The sequence below is a fragment of the Herpailurus yagouaroundi genome, unplaced genomic scaffold (genome assembly GCF_014898765.1).
Source record: "Herpailurus yagouaroundi ecotype Mexico unplaced genomic scaffold, PumYag 29, whole genome shotgun sequence".
Classification (NCBI taxonomy): Eukaryota; Metazoa; Chordata; class Mammalia; order Carnivora; family Felidae; genus Herpailurus; species Herpailurus yagouaroundi.
This window is the reverse complement of record NW_024412377.1, coordinates 25,155,467-25,172,881: the sequence shown is the minus strand read 5'-3', so window position 1 is coordinate 25,172,881 and position 17,415 is coordinate 25,155,467. Positions and strand designations below refer to the sequence as shown.

Below are 17,415 nucleotides of genomic sequence, written 5' to 3'. Positions count from 1 at the left end.
AAAATCAGTAAGAAAACATCAGTTTTAAATAACACATTATATCAGATGAGTTAACAGATATACACATAATATTCCATCCAAAAATAACACAAACACATTCTTCTCAAGTGCAAGTGGAACATTCTCCAGTAGAGATAACACATAGGCCAGAAAACAGCCTTAAAAAATTTTAAGACTGAAATCATAGCAAGCATCTTTTCTGACCAAATGGTATGAAATTAGAAATCAATTACAAAAATAAAATTGAAAATTCACTGGAAAATAAGGGGAGACTAAACAACCAATGGGTCACTAAACAACCAATGTCACTAAACAACAAATGGGTCAATAAGAAATCAAAAGCAAAATTAAAAAAAAGAAAAAAACCCTCAAGACTAATGGAAATGGAAATGCAACATACCAAAACTTATGGGATGCAGGTAAAGGACTTTTAAGAGGGAAGTTCATAGCAATAAATGCCTACCTCAAAAAACAAGAAAAATCTCAAATAACCTAACTTTTCACCTCAAGGAACTAGAAATAGAAGAACAAATGAAGCCCAAAGTAGTAGAGGGAAGAAAATAAAACAGATAATGAGCAGAAATTAATGAAATAGAGACTAAACAAACAATACAAAGGATTAAGGAAATCAACAGCTGGTTCTTTGAAAGGATAAGCAAAACAGAAAGGAGGCATTACCACTGATACCAGAGAAATAGATAAGAGATCACTAGGAAAAATGATATGCAACAAATTGGACAACCTAGAAGAAACATAAATTCCTAGAAACATGCAATCTTTTGAGACTGAATCATGATGAAATAGAAAATCTAAACAGACCAATTATTAGTAAGGTGATTGAATCACTAATTTTAAAACTCCCCATAGACATAAGTCCGTGACCAAATAGCTTCACTGGTGAATTCTATCAAACATTCAAAGAAGAATTAATACCAATCCTTCTTGAACTCTTCCAAAAAACAGAAGAGGAGGGAACACTTCCAAACTTATTTTACCAGGCAAGCATTATCCTGATACTAAAACCAGACAGACACTACAAGAGAAGAAAATTATAGGCCAATCCTTGGTGAACATAGATGCAAAAATCCTCACCAAAATATTAGCAGACCAAATTCAACAATACATTAAAAGAATCATCAAGTGGGATTAAGTGGGATTTATTCCAGGAATGCAAGGGTGATTCTACATCCACAAATCAATCAAGGTGATACACTACATTAACAAAATAAAGGGTAAAAATCACATATGATCATCTCAATAGATGCAGAAAAAAACATTTGACAGAATTTAACAACCATTTATGATAAAAACTCTCAACAAAGTGTATATAGAGGGAATGTGCCTCAACATAATAAAAGCCATAAATAGCAAGCCTGCAGCTAACATCAGTGTTTTAATGGTGAAATCTATAAGTGTTTCCTCTTAGATCAGAAACAAGACAAGGATGCTCTCTGATACCACTTTTATTAAACACAGTATTAGAGTCCCTAGCCATAGCAATCAGGCAAGAAAAAGAAATAAAAGGTATCCAAATTGGCTAAAAAAAAAAAAAAAAAGAAGTAAAACTGTCAACTATTTGCAGATGACATGATACTATACATAGAAAGCCCTAAATAAAGACTGTCAGAATTAGTAAATGAATTGAGTAAAGCTGCAGGATACAAAATCAATATGCAGAAATCTGTTGTATTTCTATCTACTAGTAACAAACTATCAGAAAAAGAAATTTGAAAAATAATCCCATTTATAATTGCATCAAAAGAATAAAATATCAAGGAATATATTTAATCAAGGAGGTGAAAGACTTGCACACTGAAAAGTATTTGACATTGATGAAATAAACTGAAGAAGACACAAATAAAGGAAAAGCTGTAGGTGCCTGGGTGGCTCAGTCGGTTGAGCATCCGACTCTTGATTTTGGCTCAGGTCATGTTCTCAGGGTCATGGGATCAAGCCCCACGTTGGGCTCTGCACTGAGTGTAGAGTCTGCTTGGGATTCTCTCTCTCTCTCTCTCTCTCTCTCTCTCTCTCTCTCTTTCTCTCTCCTTCCTTCCCTCCCTCTGCCCCTCTTCCTGACTTGTGTGCTCTCTCTAAAATAAAAAAAAAAAAAATACATAAAAAAAGAAAAGACGTTCTGTGCTCATGGATTGGAAGAATCAATATTGATAAGATGTCCATACTACCCAAGCAATCTACAAATTCAATAAATCTCTATCAAAATTCCAATGGCAGGGCACCTAAGTGGCTCAGGTGATTAAGCATCTGACTCTTGATTTTGGCTCAGGTCATGATCTCTTGGTAGTGAGACAGAGCCCTGCATCAGTATCCACAATGAGCATGAAGCATGGTTGGGAATCTCTCTCTCCCTCTCTCTCTGCTCCTCCCCATTCATGCTTTCTCTCAAAATAAATAAATAAACTTAAAAAAATTCCAATGCTTTTTTTCACAGACACAGAACAAACAACTCTAAGTACTAAGTACTCTAAGTACTTTGGCTAGTCTGAGTAGCCAAAGCAATCTTGAGAAAGGAGAACAAAGCTGGAGGAATCACACTCCCTGATTTCAAACTATATTACAAATGTATAACAATCAAAACAGTGTGGTACTGGCATAAGAACAGACAAGTAGATCAGTGGAACAGAACAGAGAACCCAGAAATAAACCCACACATATATGGTCAATTAATTCATGACAAAGGAGCCAAGAATATACAACGGGGAAAAGATAGTCTCTTCAATAAATGCTGTTGAGAAAATGGACAGCAACACTGAAAAGATTGAAACTGGGCTACTATCTCATACCACACACAAAAATTAATTCAAAATAGATTAAAGACCTGAATATAAGACCTGAAACCATCCAAGAAGGAAATATAAGCAGTAAGCAACTTGACCTTGGTATTGGTAATGATTTTTTGGATTTGACACCAAAAGCAAAGACAAACAAGTAGGACTACATCAAGCTAAAAAGCTTCTGCACATCGAAGGAAACCAGCAACAAAATGAAAAGACAACTTATTGGATGAGAGAAAATATCTGCAAATCATACATCTGATAAGGAGTTAATATCAAAAATATATAAAGAACTCATAGAACTTAATACCAAAAAAATAAAAATTTTTAAAGCTATTTTTAAAAATCCAATTAAGAAATGGGCAAATCTAAAAAGACATTTTTCCAAAGAAGACACAGATACATTAAAAGATGCTCAACATCACTAGTCACCAGATATATATATATAGATCTATATCTATATCTAAGATATATATATATATATATTTTTTTAAGGTAGGCTCCATACCTAACATGGCACTTGAACTCATGACCCTGAGATTAAAGTAGCATGCTCTACTGAGTGAGCCAGCCATGCACCCCCATCAGAGACATACAATGCAAAGCCACAATGAGATAACATCTCACACCTGTCAGAATGGCTTTTTCCAAAAAGACAAGAAATAACAAGTATTAGAGAGGGTGTGAAGAAAAGAGAATCCTTGTGCACTGTCGGTAGAAATGTAAGTCGGTGCACCCACTCTGAAAAACAGTATAAAAGTTTCTCAAAAAATTTAAAATAGAAGTATCATAAGATCCAACAATTCCAATTCTGGATATTCATCCAAAGAAAATAAAAACAGTAACTGAAAAGATACATAACACCTGCATCTTCACTGCAGCATAATTTACAATAGCCATGATATGGAAACAATCTAAATGTCCATCAGTGGATGAATGGGTAAAGTAAATGTGGTGTGTATATACAACGAAATAGTACTCAGCCCTTTCAGAACCTGAGCCCTGCATTGGGTCCTGCACTGACAGAGCAGAGCCTGCTTAGGATTCTTTCTCTCCTTCTCTCTCTGCCCCTTCCCTGCTCATGTGCACACACTCTTTCTCAAAATAAATAAACGTGAAAAAAAAAAAAAAAGGAACGAAATTCTGCCATTTGCAAGAACACAGATGGACCCTGAGGGCATTATGCTAAATGAAATGAAATAAGTCAGACAGAGAAAGAGAAATTCCATATGATCACTCTTATATGTGGAATCTAAGAACAAACAAATGAAAAAAAATGCATACATACAAAGAACAGACTGGTGGTTGCCAGAAGTAGGAGATTTGTGGGTAGGTGAAAGGAGTCAAAAGGTACAAACTTCCAGTTATTAAATAAATAAGTCATGGGGACATAATGTACAGCACAGTGACTCTAGTTAATAACACTCTATTGCATATTTGAAAGCTAAGAGTAAATCTTAAAAAGTTCTCCAACTCCTGAGGATATAATCAGTCTCTCCTCAAGGTCCTGGGGCAGATCTTCCTGCCCATGGGTCCTGTTTCCACGCTTTAATAAAATCACCTTTTTGAACAACAACAAAAAATCACAAGAAAAAAATTTGTAACTGTATCTGGTGGGGGATGCTAACTAGTCTCATTGTGGTGACCCTTTCACAATATGTTCAAATACTAAATCACTATGCTGTACACCTGAAATTAATATATATATTGTATGTCACTTATACTTCAATAAAAATAAATTTTAAAAAATACAAACAGGTGGGAACACCTGGGTGGCTCAGCTGGTTAAGCGACCGACTTCAGCTCAGGTCGTGATCTCACAGTTTGCGAGTTCAAGCCCCACGTCGGGCTCTGTGCTGACAGCTCAGAGCCTGGAGTCTACTTCAGATTCTGTGTCTCCCTCTCTTTCTGTCCCTCCCCTGCTCATGCTATGTGTCTCTCTGTCTCTCAATAATAAATAAATGTTAAAGAAAAAAATTAAAAAAAAATACAAACGGGTCAAGGTCTAGGTCCTCAAAAAGTTTAGAATCCACTGTGGTCAGGAGCAGGAAGAGGCACCTCTTGAAAGGCACCTGAGAACTCAAAGGGCTCCTGGACAGAGCTGCCAGCAGAATGACGGACAAGACTCACAAAACTGGGATGCCTGGATGGCTCAGTCTGTTAAGCCACCGACTCCGGCTCAGGTCATGATCTCGTGGTTCCCAAGTGCAAGCCCTGCGTTGGGCTCTGTGCTGACAGCTCAGAGCCTGGAGCCTGCTTCGGATTCTGTGTCTCCCCCTCTCTCTGCCCCTCCCCTGCTTATGCTCTGTCTCTCTCTGTCTCTCAAAAATAAATAAATGTTAAAAAGAAAAAAATGAAGAAAGAAAAAAGACTCACAAAACTGACGAGCCCCTGGTCTGCACAGTAACTGCTGTGGGCAGAAGGGACCAGACACGTGGAATGAGTTAGACGGACAGACAGGAGCTGGAATCAACAGAGTAATAAAAACAAGAGTGAATTCACCTCAGGAGCTGGAGCACTTTATAGGCATGAGGTTGGGCTGACAGGGCCCAGCTGACTCCTTCTGACGCGGGGCCCACAGGACAACAGCCCAGTGCAGCTGGTAGCTGCGTGGGAAGGGGAGGAGCCGAGTCAGAGCTGACCTCCTAGGCGGTGAATCACAGCCTACACACACTGGCTCTGATGTTCCAGTTGGATTCAACTGACAGCAAAACCACCTTGACCATTCTCTTCCCCTTTGAGACTTGTCCTCAAGTGTGTGCTGAGTGTCCCATCAGCCAATAAGCTGTTAGCCTCTGGGAACCACCATTAACATATTCTTAATACATTGCAACGTGTTGGCTCTTGATGACGCTGACTTGATATGAAATAAAATTCTAAGACGTACATACTCGGTGGTGCTTTTCCCCCCTTTCTTTATATTTGCTTAACTAACTGGATTACTCATTGAATTGAGGGTCCTTCTAACTCTTGCTCCCGGGGGACGCTGTGTCTTTTCCTCCGCACCCAGCCTGGCGGCCGTGCTCCGCTGACTTGGAAGGAGTGACTCCCCCACGTGGAAAGCAGTGCCCCACCTCCCACCAGCCTATAGTGAGGACAGCCAGGACCAAGGTCACAAGCCAGCAGAGGCATGGGTGTTCTCACCCTGGGCTGTGGATCTTCAGGAAGGATGCACAGATGAGTAGTTTAGCTAGCTCTCAGCAGGTGGGCAGCACTGAGAGGCCAGAAGCAGCAAGAGGACATCCGGGGTGTGTGGCAGGGCCATGGGTGCTAGGCCAGACTGGTGTCCCCTAGATCATCCCTGTGAAAGACCCTGGCTGTCATCCCACAGTCCACCCAGACTCCTCTTCTCTTGTCTTGATCTCCCATTGACTCCTTGGGGTGCCTGATATACTTAAATTCTTTTATCCAATAAATTATTATTATTGTTTTTAAATTTTTTTATTTTATTACTATTTTTTTAGTGTAGACTTTATTTGAGAGCAAGAGAGAGGGCGCACACAAGCAGGGGAGGGGCAGAGAGAAAATCCCAAGCAGGATGAATCCCGCAACAGGGCTTGAGATCATGACCTGAGCCAAAATCAAGAGTCAAATCTTCAACTGATTGAGCCACCCAGGCACCCTTATTTTATTATTTTTGAGAGAGAGCGAGCGAGCATGAGCGAGAAAGAGGGGCAGAGAGAGACAGAAAGAGAGTGCAAGAGAGAATCCCAATTAGGCTCCACACTCAGTGCAGAGCCCAACGTGGGGCTCAGTTCCATAACCCTGGGATCATGACCTGAGCTGAAATCAAGAGTCAAATGCTCAACCGACTGAGTCACGCAGGTGCCCCTATCCAATAAACTATTTTTATGCTTCACTATTTTTAGGCTTTAAGCATCCAAAGAAGATGTTACTCCACCAAGCACTAGGTGTCCCCACAAGCCATGCAGCAGCCACAGGACCCCGTGTGGGCCCTGAGGGAATGGCTGGTCAGCACCAGTGTGAGGTCTTCCCAAGCTCCCCTCTCTCTCTTCATTTTACTTAATTATCCACCAAATAGTAACAAATAATAAAATTGGTGGGTAGTTGCTGGGGATGTGGTGATGAACGAGCTGGAACAGTCCTTACTCTCAGAGAGCTGACAGCCTTTCTCAGTGTGTACAGCCGGTCTTTAGAAAAATTCTGAAATGTTCTCATTCTCAAAGATGTCTTATGTCAGTGGTAGAAAGCACGTGACCTCGAGCTCTGCACAGACACATGCAGATGCACACCAGGTCCCGAAAACACCCAGCCGCCTATCCCCAGAGCGCTTGACCTGCACGTATCTCCTTTTATTGCTGGCCTTGTCTTTCCCCATCAGAACTCTTCTCTGTCCCATTCCTATGAGGTCTAAATTATAGTCATTAACACGTGAGAGGCCAGAATTTTGATACTCAAGGCTTTATTTATTTATTTTTAATGTTTGTTTATTTTTGAGAGACAGTACGTGCGAGTGTGCAAGTGGGGGAGGGGCAAAGAGAGAGGGAGACACAGAATCGAAAGCAGGTTCCAGGTTCTGAGTTGTCAGCCAGAGCCTGACGTGGGGCTCGAATCCACCAACCGTGAGATCATGACCTGAGCCAAGTTGGATGCTTAACCAACTGAGCCACCCAGGCACCCCTAAAGCCTTTTTAAGAAATCTTTTTAAGAAGCGTGGAGACAACAGTCTTCTGTAGCTAATACATAGGCCCCCAAATTTTGGCCCTAATTCTCAGAAAAGGAGTCCAAATGGGCAGTTGTATATGGCCACTTCAAATTATTTTTTTTTAAGTTTACTTATTATTTATTTTGAGTGAGAAAGAGAGAGAGAGAGCTGAGGAGGGTCAGTGAGAGAGAGGCAGAGAGAATCCCAAGCAGGCTCCAGGCTGTCAGTGTCGAGGCCTATGCAGGGCTTGAACCCACAAACCATGAAATCATGACCAGAGCCAAAACCAAGAGTCAGACACTGAAGTGACTGAGCCTCCCAAGTGCCCTGCCACTTTGAATTCTTAAGAGCAGTGGGGATTCCTGCCTGTTCTGCCCGTCTTCCCCCTCTTCTCCCTCACTGCACAGACTGCTCAGGCTATCTTATCCACTGCTAATATCTGCCACTCACAAGCTGCTACTTCATTTCACAGAGAGATTGGCAAATTGTTTCTGAAAAGGGGGGGGGGGGGGGCACAGCTTCCCTTCCCCAAAGAAGCTATCATTCACATTAGGTTCAGTCCTTTTTAAGAAGGTTTACACTGAAGGAATAAAATCTATTAACTTCCGTTGTCCATTTTCCCCTGCAAAATACACATCGCCTAGAGGTTAACAAGAGAGAGAGAAAGAGAGAGAGAGAGAGAGAGAGAGAGAGAGAGAGAGAGAGAGAGATAAACATCTAAAGTCTAGTGATGCATGCACTTGGCGCCTTCGGGAGCCAAGAGTGCTCATAAGAGGAAAGAGGGAAACAGAATGCAGCTGTCTGATCAGCTTCATTGTAGGCGGCATTTGCACAAAACAGGGTATCCTATGTTTGCTACCTTCAAACTCTGCGAGCACCACTTCCTCCAAAATGCTGGTCAAATGGCCATTGTAGACTTCCAGTCCAAAGAAACTTCTTCAGGCTTAATATTTCTGTTTCTACCCCAACTCACTCTTCTCATGTCATAATTTGCTCCCATCTACAATGAAAACAAAAACAAAAACATCCAGAAACGGTAGTCGAAACGAGGCAGTTCATAACCCAACACAAATAAGGAGTTGTTGCTTGTCATGGATGATGAACTAGACCACAGGTTCTGAACGTCTGTGGTTTGTCCAGAGGGTGGAGCCTGGGAAACCTCCAAAGGGCGGCTGTGGATGCCGCTACCCTGTCATTGACTGCACTGCCTGTAATTTTCAAGCAGGATGCCCCACATCACACAACACCAACATCCTTCTCTGCGCTTTTTATAACATAATGCTGAGTTTTTGCTGAACAAGCCCTCACTTGTCCAAGCCTCAGTTAGTCTGTTGTATAACATATGTAGATTGGTATTTTTATTGACTTTTGAAACACTCCAAATGTTGTTCAAGGAGGAGTTTGGTGTCATTTCACAGAAACACTTAAGTCATCCACTGCAAACACTGGAAGGGACTAGGGATTTTGTAATTTAACCTACTCATCTATCCAGTGAGGAAATGAGGCCAGGAGAGGTAAGTATCCCGTTTAAGTCTCTTCAGATCATTCCAGAAAGAGTCATAATCAGAATCCAGGCTCTCTGACTGCTGAACCAGAGCTCTTTTCACTTGGAGAGACCAAAGTACAAGATTTAATTTTTTAAAGGCACGCGCTATTGGCCATGGTAAGAGAAAATGAGAACGAGTTACTTAAAATACAGAAAGAAGGCAGAAGCCTGATGATAACCAATTAAGTTAACACAGCCTCCCAATTAAACCATCCATACAGAAGCCGAATTGTGGAATTTGAGTTCCTCTGCTCTTCTTCCAATAGAATTACTAATAACCTGCTGGGCAACCCAAAGGTGAAGAAAAAGCAAAAAAAAAAAAAAAAAAAAAAAAAAGACATCCTAGAGCCTTGAAAGTCCAGCCTCGGAGTCCCCAGGCTTGGCACAAAGGGATGTCCCTAGGCCCCCTTTTCCTCCAGTGGCCCATGGCTTCAGGGGACATTGGAGCACCTCATCCCTGTGGTCCATATCAGGATGGGGCAGAGCGGGGGGGGGGGGGGGGCCCTCAAGTCCCTAACAGCTGTCCCCTCCTGAGGACAGCATGCAGGTCGATGAGTGACTGGTTGCCAAGGGCAGCCAGCAGAGGCTGAAAGGTACTGCATTAAGCCCAGCATCATTATTATTAAACCTACAATTTAAAACCAATTATGCTTTGCAGAAGACTGCAGCCTCCATTTAAACCACTCCTGGAGGAAAATAAAAAGCCCGTTACACAGAGTTCAAGGCAAGCTACAGAAGCGCTTATGCCACATGAAGCTGGGATTCAAGCACAAATTAATAATCATAACCCTGGGGTTCCCACTCAGAGAGAAGCAGAACAATGGAAAGCAAATGCTAGAGAATAAAAACAAAATGCAAACATCCTCCTTTTACCAAACAGCAGCTAGATTTCCTGGAGATTTCAAAATAAATTTACTTACTTCACTCAGAGGGGGAAAGCCTGACATGTAAATCAGAGGTCCTGAGCTAGCAGCCAGGCTCTCCCTACAGTGCTGGCTGGAGGGGGGGGCGGGTGGTGGTGGCAGGAATCACTGGCTAACATCTAGAAATTAGGATTCTCCATGTAAAAAGCCTGGACTTGCAGCTTCTCTTGACAAATCAGACTATCCAGGAATGCTGTGGCAATGACTATCTAGAACCATCCACTGCCTTCTGACACAGAACCTGTGCATCCTATCATCTCATAAAGGGTTACAAAAGAGTGGAATCATCCTTACAATGGCATCTCTATCAAAAATTTTCTTCCACTTGTCCCACTTCATTTATTTGTGTTCTCCATCTGACATATCTTAGATATTTGATTGATTCCTATCCCAAATCTCCTTCAGGAGACAAGTATTCCGCAGCTGCTGAAACTATCGGTCATAAAGAAAGTCAGTTTCAATTTGAATGATATTTATCAAGTGTCTACTGGGTTCAAGAGACCGCACTGGGCCTTGGGGGAGGGACTCAAAGATAATTAAGGCCCATCACTTCACTGTGGGCATTCCAGCTCAAAAGACTGGGCAAAACCCTGGAGAATATGATGTCATGAGAAAGGCATAAACCACTATGGGGTTCAGAAGAGGCAGAAACCACATCTGGCTGGGACTTCAGGAAGAGCTACATGGAAGAAACAGCATTTGGAATGGGCTTCCAGGAAGGGTGGTATTTTGAAAAGTGAAGAAGGAAAGCAAGAGAGATCAGCAAGCACAAGGTGAGCATTTGCAAAGGCTCCAGGCACCAGGAGTGTGTAGGGAACAAGGAGTAACCCTCCCCCAAATGTGTATAAACTTGGAAAGAGAGGAGTTGGGTTGTTCAACTTCTGGGTTCTGTTCCCACCTCTTCCCTTAGCCCAACTTCTGCAGAGACAGAGGTGGGATCTTAACTCCCCGATGACAAATGAATGATGCAGAGGGGCCACCCTCACAGTCTTTTGCAACAGGAACACCCAAACCACCCCCACAGATGCTGATGCCACAGAATGGGGTTCAGGCTCTATATTACCAATTGGCAGTGCTAGCTGCTGGTGGAGGCTGTTATTTAGCACAGCACCAACTGGGACCCAGGCCCCTGCTGGGGGATGCCCCTGTATGTGGCAGGGTCCCTGCCTTCATCAAAAGGAAACTGACAAGCAGAAAATTAGTAGCCATGTGGGTTTAGCATCATCTGTCTAGCCAGTTGCTTAAGTAAAAAGCCTTGGAATTCAGATTTGATTTCCCATCGCATCCATCCTCAAAACCCACAGTCTCTGCCCTCAGAATGCATCCTGAGTCTAAACTCTTCTCATTCTCAGCACCAATGTCATCCTCTCAGCCCAAGTACCCTAGGTCTGGACTGCTGTGAGAGCCTCCCCACTGGTCTCCTTGCTTCTGCCCTAATCCCCTAGAGTTGATTCCCCACACGGGAGGGAAGGTCAGGTTTATCATTCCACTCTTCTACTCAGAGCACCAAATAGCATCCCATTATACTTGGAATAGAATCTGAAGTCATCACAGAGCTTTCCAAGGGCTGCATAACCTTACCCCTGACCACCTCTTCCCCTCATCTGCCACCCTACTCTCTCTCTTCACTCCAGCCATGGTCATTCAGATATTTACCGAGTGCCTCCCAAGTGCCCAGCAACCACTAGGGCTAGCAACACACCAGGACCAGCGACCATGGGGATAGGGTCTTTGTCTACTTTGTCCACTGTAGTGTCCCCTGCATCTGGACAAGTGTTTGGCACATCACAACTGCTCACTATTTGCTGAATGACAGAATTAGGGGCGAATCTGTTGGGCCCTGCCCACATGAGCCAGCAGAGTTCAGAAAAGGAGGAAATGGTTGAACCGAGGGAGGCAAAGCGAGGATGAGCTGGACTCCAAGAGCCACCTGCCCACCTGCAATAGAGATAAAGGCAGACAGGAGCAAAGGCTTTTTCAGGTGGGAGAAAAGCCATGACCCAAAGTATAGAGGTGGGATCTAGGGTAGCAGGGGCTGGAGTATAGAAGTGGGATCTGGGGTAACAGGGGCTGGAGAGGGCAAACTGGCCCAGGTGAGCCTAATGGTCAGTTCCAGGGGAGGGTGGGGGAGGGAGGCAGCTTTCAGCCGAAGATGAAGCTGCAAAGGAAGAGCAGGAAGAGCTGCCATGGTTTCCAAGAGCCGGTCGCTTTAAAAATCACCTGCTGGACAGCACTCCATCTCCAGAAATCCTGATCCAGGTCCTGTATCTCTAACAGGTTTGGGAACCACTCTGCTGAGAATCCTGTAATGCTAAAGATAAACGACATCAGAGCAGGATGCCAATTTTCTAAGTAAGTCTTATACTCTTATGCAGCTGAGAACCTCTGCCAGAAGGGGAACCCGGGAGCTAAGTCTGGGGAATCCTGAGGGTGGAGAAAGCCCGTGGGGCAATCCAGGGACACTCAAGGGAATGCAGGGAGCAGCAAGATGATGACGTTGGAATCACACTGTCGCCTTCTTCATTCTTGAATCAGCCAGACGTGATTGAGATAGAGCTCAGAGATAAAGCCCTCTGAGCTTCGTTTTCTCATCCACTCACCTATTCTACTCATGGAAAAGAAACAAACATAAGTGGACCTACTAGGTGTCACTGATCTAAGCCAAGGGAGAAAACATCACTCCTGCTACTCAAGGTGTATTCATTTCCACCAGGAGCCAGAAAAGCTGAAAAGCTGAACAGCTAAAAACAGTAAACCCCACCTCACAGAGTTGTGGGAGGAGTTAAAAAGAGAAAATAAACTGAGGTGCCTGGGTAGCTCGGTCAGTTAAGCATCCGACTCTTGGTTTAGGTTCAGGTCACGATCTCACAGTTCATGGGTTTGAGCCCTGCGTCAGGCTCTATGCTGGCAGCACAGAGTCTGTGTGTGATTCTCTCTCACCCTTTCTCTCTGTCCCTCTCAAAATAAATAAACAAACTTAAAAAAGAGAGAGAGAATATAAATGAAGGGCCCTGTATACACAACAGAGTCAACAAAGTCACTTCTACCTTGCTTGCTTAGGACTGCATTAAGTGCTGAGGGGCTGGTGCCTCCCAAGATCAGGGTTATTCTAAATGCTATTCCAGGCCTGAGCACCACTGTCTTAGAAGCAGTGCTGGAGAGAGACACAGAATAGGACAGGCAACCCACAGCAGACATTCCTGGAGCAGAGAGCCCAGCGGCGCTGGAATTACATGCACAGATAACGTAAAACCTAGAATTGCAATGCACAGATAACCTAAAACCTTTAAGTCTATGGTTTCAACCTCCACCCTAACCAAGCGTGTCATCAGAACTGCTGACGAGCAGCAAAGTGGAGAGATTTAAATTTCATCTCCTTTTAATTTCCCCACCCACCCCCTGCCAGGGATGCCTACAAGCAGGGAACAGCGTACCCAGAAAGATGGCCAGAAGGCGGGCAACAGGAGAGAAACATCACAGATTCTCCTGCCAGGAGGAGTCAGAAAGACCCACAGCCCCCTGTGAAGAGCATCCCCAGGGTCAAGGCCAGGAGTAAGGGGAAGAGCCATAAGCCCTGTGCACTCTGGGCCTTATTTTGGCTTCAATCAGAGCAGTTTTGGTTCTGTATGTTAGGAATATATGTTATGTTTTGAAAACAGGGAACCATGTCTACAACAGTTTGATGGCCATTGATCTGGTCCACCGTCCATTTCACAGAGGAAGAAAGGGGTGGGGGAGGGGAAGTGATGTGTCCACAGTCACACAGATCATTTGTGACAAAGTCAGGTTTAAAATCCCAGTCTTCTGACTCAGGTCATATTGGCAACTAAACAACAGCAACAAAGCAAAAAAATGAAGATGTTGTGGCAGGACAAGGACCTTACTTGTCTGATCAAAAGCTTGATTCTTACTCTGGGAAATGGGGCTAGCTCTCCCAGGTGGCTTGTCTGAGCAAAGTCAACCAGCTTACCACGAATAGAGCTGACCAGCCATTTCCAGAAGGAACCTCTGCAGTCAAGAATCAGCCACCCACTGCATCATTTGAAATTCAGACCCCCACCACCTAAATTTATTCATGGGAATCTTAAGGAAGGGGAGGGCTTCTTGGGAATAAAAGATCTAGACTGTTGATAAAGAAAAAAAGTAACATACCTAAGGAATCCCAACTCTCTCATGCTCAGTAAACAGACTTCTACCATCATTCATTCATGGCATGCAGGCTGTGGTGTGAACACTCAGCTCTGGGGTACAGAATGATGGCCAGCATGTCTTTGGCGCAGGCTTCTGGGGCTGCACTGCTATTCACACCACAGGGAGTGGGAAGGCAACCCTGGGAGATGGATTTGGTGGTTCTGCCATCAGGGGGAGCAGAAGCCAGCATTGAACATGCCCTAGAAGTCTGCCAGCATCACCAGAAAAGTCACCAAGCTGTGGAGCTCTCACTGTGAGCCCCTCTGCACACCAAGTGTGTTGAGGTAGGACTCTTTGTCAGGTTGGAGAGTTCAGACAAACACACCCTAATCTAAGGGCTCCCTGGAAATAGCACAGAGCACAGTAGAAAGGGAGATCTTGCTCAAGTAGCCCCTGAAATTCAGGGTGAGTACATACAGGAGGGAATATCTTTCCATTTGAGGGTTATCTGCAATGAACAAAGTGTCATAGGTCCTAGTTTACTCCTAGGGTAATAGCACTCCCTTTTGCTCTCAAAAGTATCCTAATTTGATAAACAAAACAAAACCAAACAAACATATGGTCATCCTGTCACAGGGCCCTTTATAACTTATTTCTCCAAGGGTGATAATTTAAAATACCATTTTTGAGCACAATTACTTTCTCTGCCAAGGATGGCAAACAGCCAGCCCACCTGTCCCATTCCTATTACCATCCCCTTGACAGACATTGTTAATGGACCACAAAGAGCTCTCTTTCCCACTGATCCGAGAGAAAGCCATAAAATCTTCTTAAGACAACCTTCTAGACAGCCAAGAAAATGAGTTGACTGATAAGTTGATACTGACTTGTCTTTGTTGGTCAATATCTCCTGTGTTTAGGAAGCCACTCATACAAGAGCTTCAGCTTCCTGAGGCCATGAATACAAAGCCATAGGGCCTTGTCCCAGCTGCACCTAGGCATTTGTCTTAGCCAAAGCCAATACTACTCTCTTATTTCTTTGAGGATTGGCAATGACTCCTACCCAGGATGCCCAGAATGTAACCAAAGGTCCCTGACTTCCAAGCAGTCCAAACCAGCTAGAGCCCCATAGTTCTATTTTGAGCCCATATTTGGTCACTTTATGTTGCTCTAAGGGACAATCTATGCAGTGGCTTGCTATAATGCTAGGCCCTCTACTTGGCTTTATGGATCAAATTTCACTAGTTTTTGTTTTATTTTTTTTTCCCTCCCAGATTTTGGCAATGGTAAAAGGCACAATTCAGACAAATTCTGCTGAAATTTAACATGTTAACATGCAGTTTCCTAGAACAGACTGTCTAGTTCTTGATAGTAAAAAAAAAAAAAAAAAAAAAAAAAAAAAAAAAAAAAAATCATTTACATGGGTTAGGGAACACCTTTCTACAAAAGTACACAATGAACATTACACCAAAAAATGAAAATTTTCACTAAGATAGGACATGGGAACAAAAGTCTAACTTGAAACAGAAAAAAAATTGACATTACAAAGAACTCATTTTCTCCAAAGAGAGTAAAGGTACTAAAACACAAACACTAAAAGGCTAATGGCACACTTCTCCAGGAATGGACAAGACTCCAATGAGCGTGGCAGTGTGTAGAGGTAAGAGGTAGGTATGCACAGTGAAAAAGTGATTGAAAGTGGTTTTGACTGTATGTTCAGTGAGACCTGAAAAAGGAGGTCTCTCCAGGTGGTGTGTGAGAACTTCCTAGAGGAGGGAGACTTTGAAGGTCCACTGAATCCATTTATTTTCCTTCTGCAAATATTTATTGAGCACCTACTGTGTATCAAGCATTATTCTAGATGCTGGAAGGATAACAGTGAACCGAACAGGCAGAGATTAAAGTCTTGTTCTCTCTGTTTCTATCTCTATCTCCATCTTTATCTCTCTCTTGCCACACACACATGCATGCATGCATGCATATACACACAGATTTTATTTGCAAGTGAGATTACTGTCCTTTATTCCCCTTTTGGTCTATTCATATGTTCTGGTTTTTCTAAAATAACACAAATTGCTTTGTTAATATGAAAATTTTACTTTAAAACAAAACATTAAAAATGATACTGAGCACAAGTACTAGAGAGAAGAAAGGCAATGGGCATCCATGGGACACTAATATCTGTTTGTTCATTTGAATTATGAAGGTGGGGACAAGGGCAATCAATGAACTTACCCAGAGTGCTCCTTCCCCTCTCTCCAGTGACCCTGTAAAGCCTGACAGGCAGACCTGGGAGTACCCCAGGCACAGAGGGGGCGAAGGACAGAAGTGATCCACAGGAGGGGTGCCTGGGTGGCTCAGTTGGTTAAGCATCCTACTTGGGCTCAGGTCGTGATCTCACAGTTAGTGGTTTTGAACCCCATGTCAGGCTCTGAGCTGACAACTCAGAGTCTGGAGCCTGCTTCAGATTCTCTGCTTCAGATTCTCTCTCTCTCTCTCTCTCTCTCTCTATGCCCCTCCCCTGCTTTTGCTCTCTCTCCCTCTCCCTCTCTCTCTCTCTCTCAAAAGTAAATAAATAAACTTTAAAAAAAAAAGAAAGAAAGAAGTGACCCACACTAACACAGAGCTTCTTAGCCTACCAAGAATAGAATTTTTTAGCACATTAAACTTTTAGTAAGTTCACTAAAACCCTCTGAAATAATTTGAATATATCCTTAGCCTCAATAATTATACACATAAAGAAAGGAAAAAGAGAATACAGTATTTTTTACAATAAGATTCTTTCCTGTTCAAACTATAAAGGGAAAATATCTCTCTCCTTTTTTAGAATTAGCATCATGATAATACCAAAGAGAATAAATGTCAAAAGAAAAAAGATATGACTCATTCAAATGATAAGAATATCAAAAGGCGCTCTTTAAGCAAATAATTTTCTTTCCTTCTTATTTTTAAAGTGAATTAAGACCCTTTCTTGGACACCAACTGTGACAGAAAGGACTTTTTGGCTAATGAGGATGTGGCAGACCCACTCTTGACCCTCCTGTTAATGGCCAGTAAACATGGGTGAGGCATGTCCCACCCTGATTTTAAAAGACCCAAACTAACAATTCTGTCCAAATCTCAAGGAACTGATATAATTTTCAGTACATGAGTGTGACTTAGAAATGGAAACCACTGGGGCGCCTGGGTGGCGCAGTCGGTTAAGCGTCCGACTTCAGCCAGGTCACGATCTCGCGGTCTGTGAGTTCGAGCCCCGCGTCAGGCTCTGGGCTGATGGCTCAGAGCCTGGAGCCTGTTTCCAATTCTGTGTCTCCCTCTCTCTCTGCCCCTCCCCCGTTCATGCTCTGTCTCTCTCTG

General features: G+C 43.1%; 1 protein-coding gene across 4 annotated transcripts in view; it reads right to left on the bottom strand.

Moving 5' to 3' along the window:
* PDZD2 (PDZ domain containing 2) overlaps window positions 1–17,415 on the bottom strand; it is a 368,874-nt gene that overhangs the window by 273,234 nt on the left and 78,225 nt on the right. For 3 of the 4 annotated variants that reach the window (XM_040494680.1, XM_040494710.1, XM_040494715.1), the window contains exon 2: window positions 8,318–8,458. The exons of the other annotated variant lie outside the window; for it this stretch is intronic. The gene's annotated coding sequence lies outside the window, so the exon portion shown is untranslated. The remainder of the gene's footprint in view (window positions 1–8,317; window positions 8,459–17,415) is intronic. 4 annotated transcript variants of the gene reach the window in all.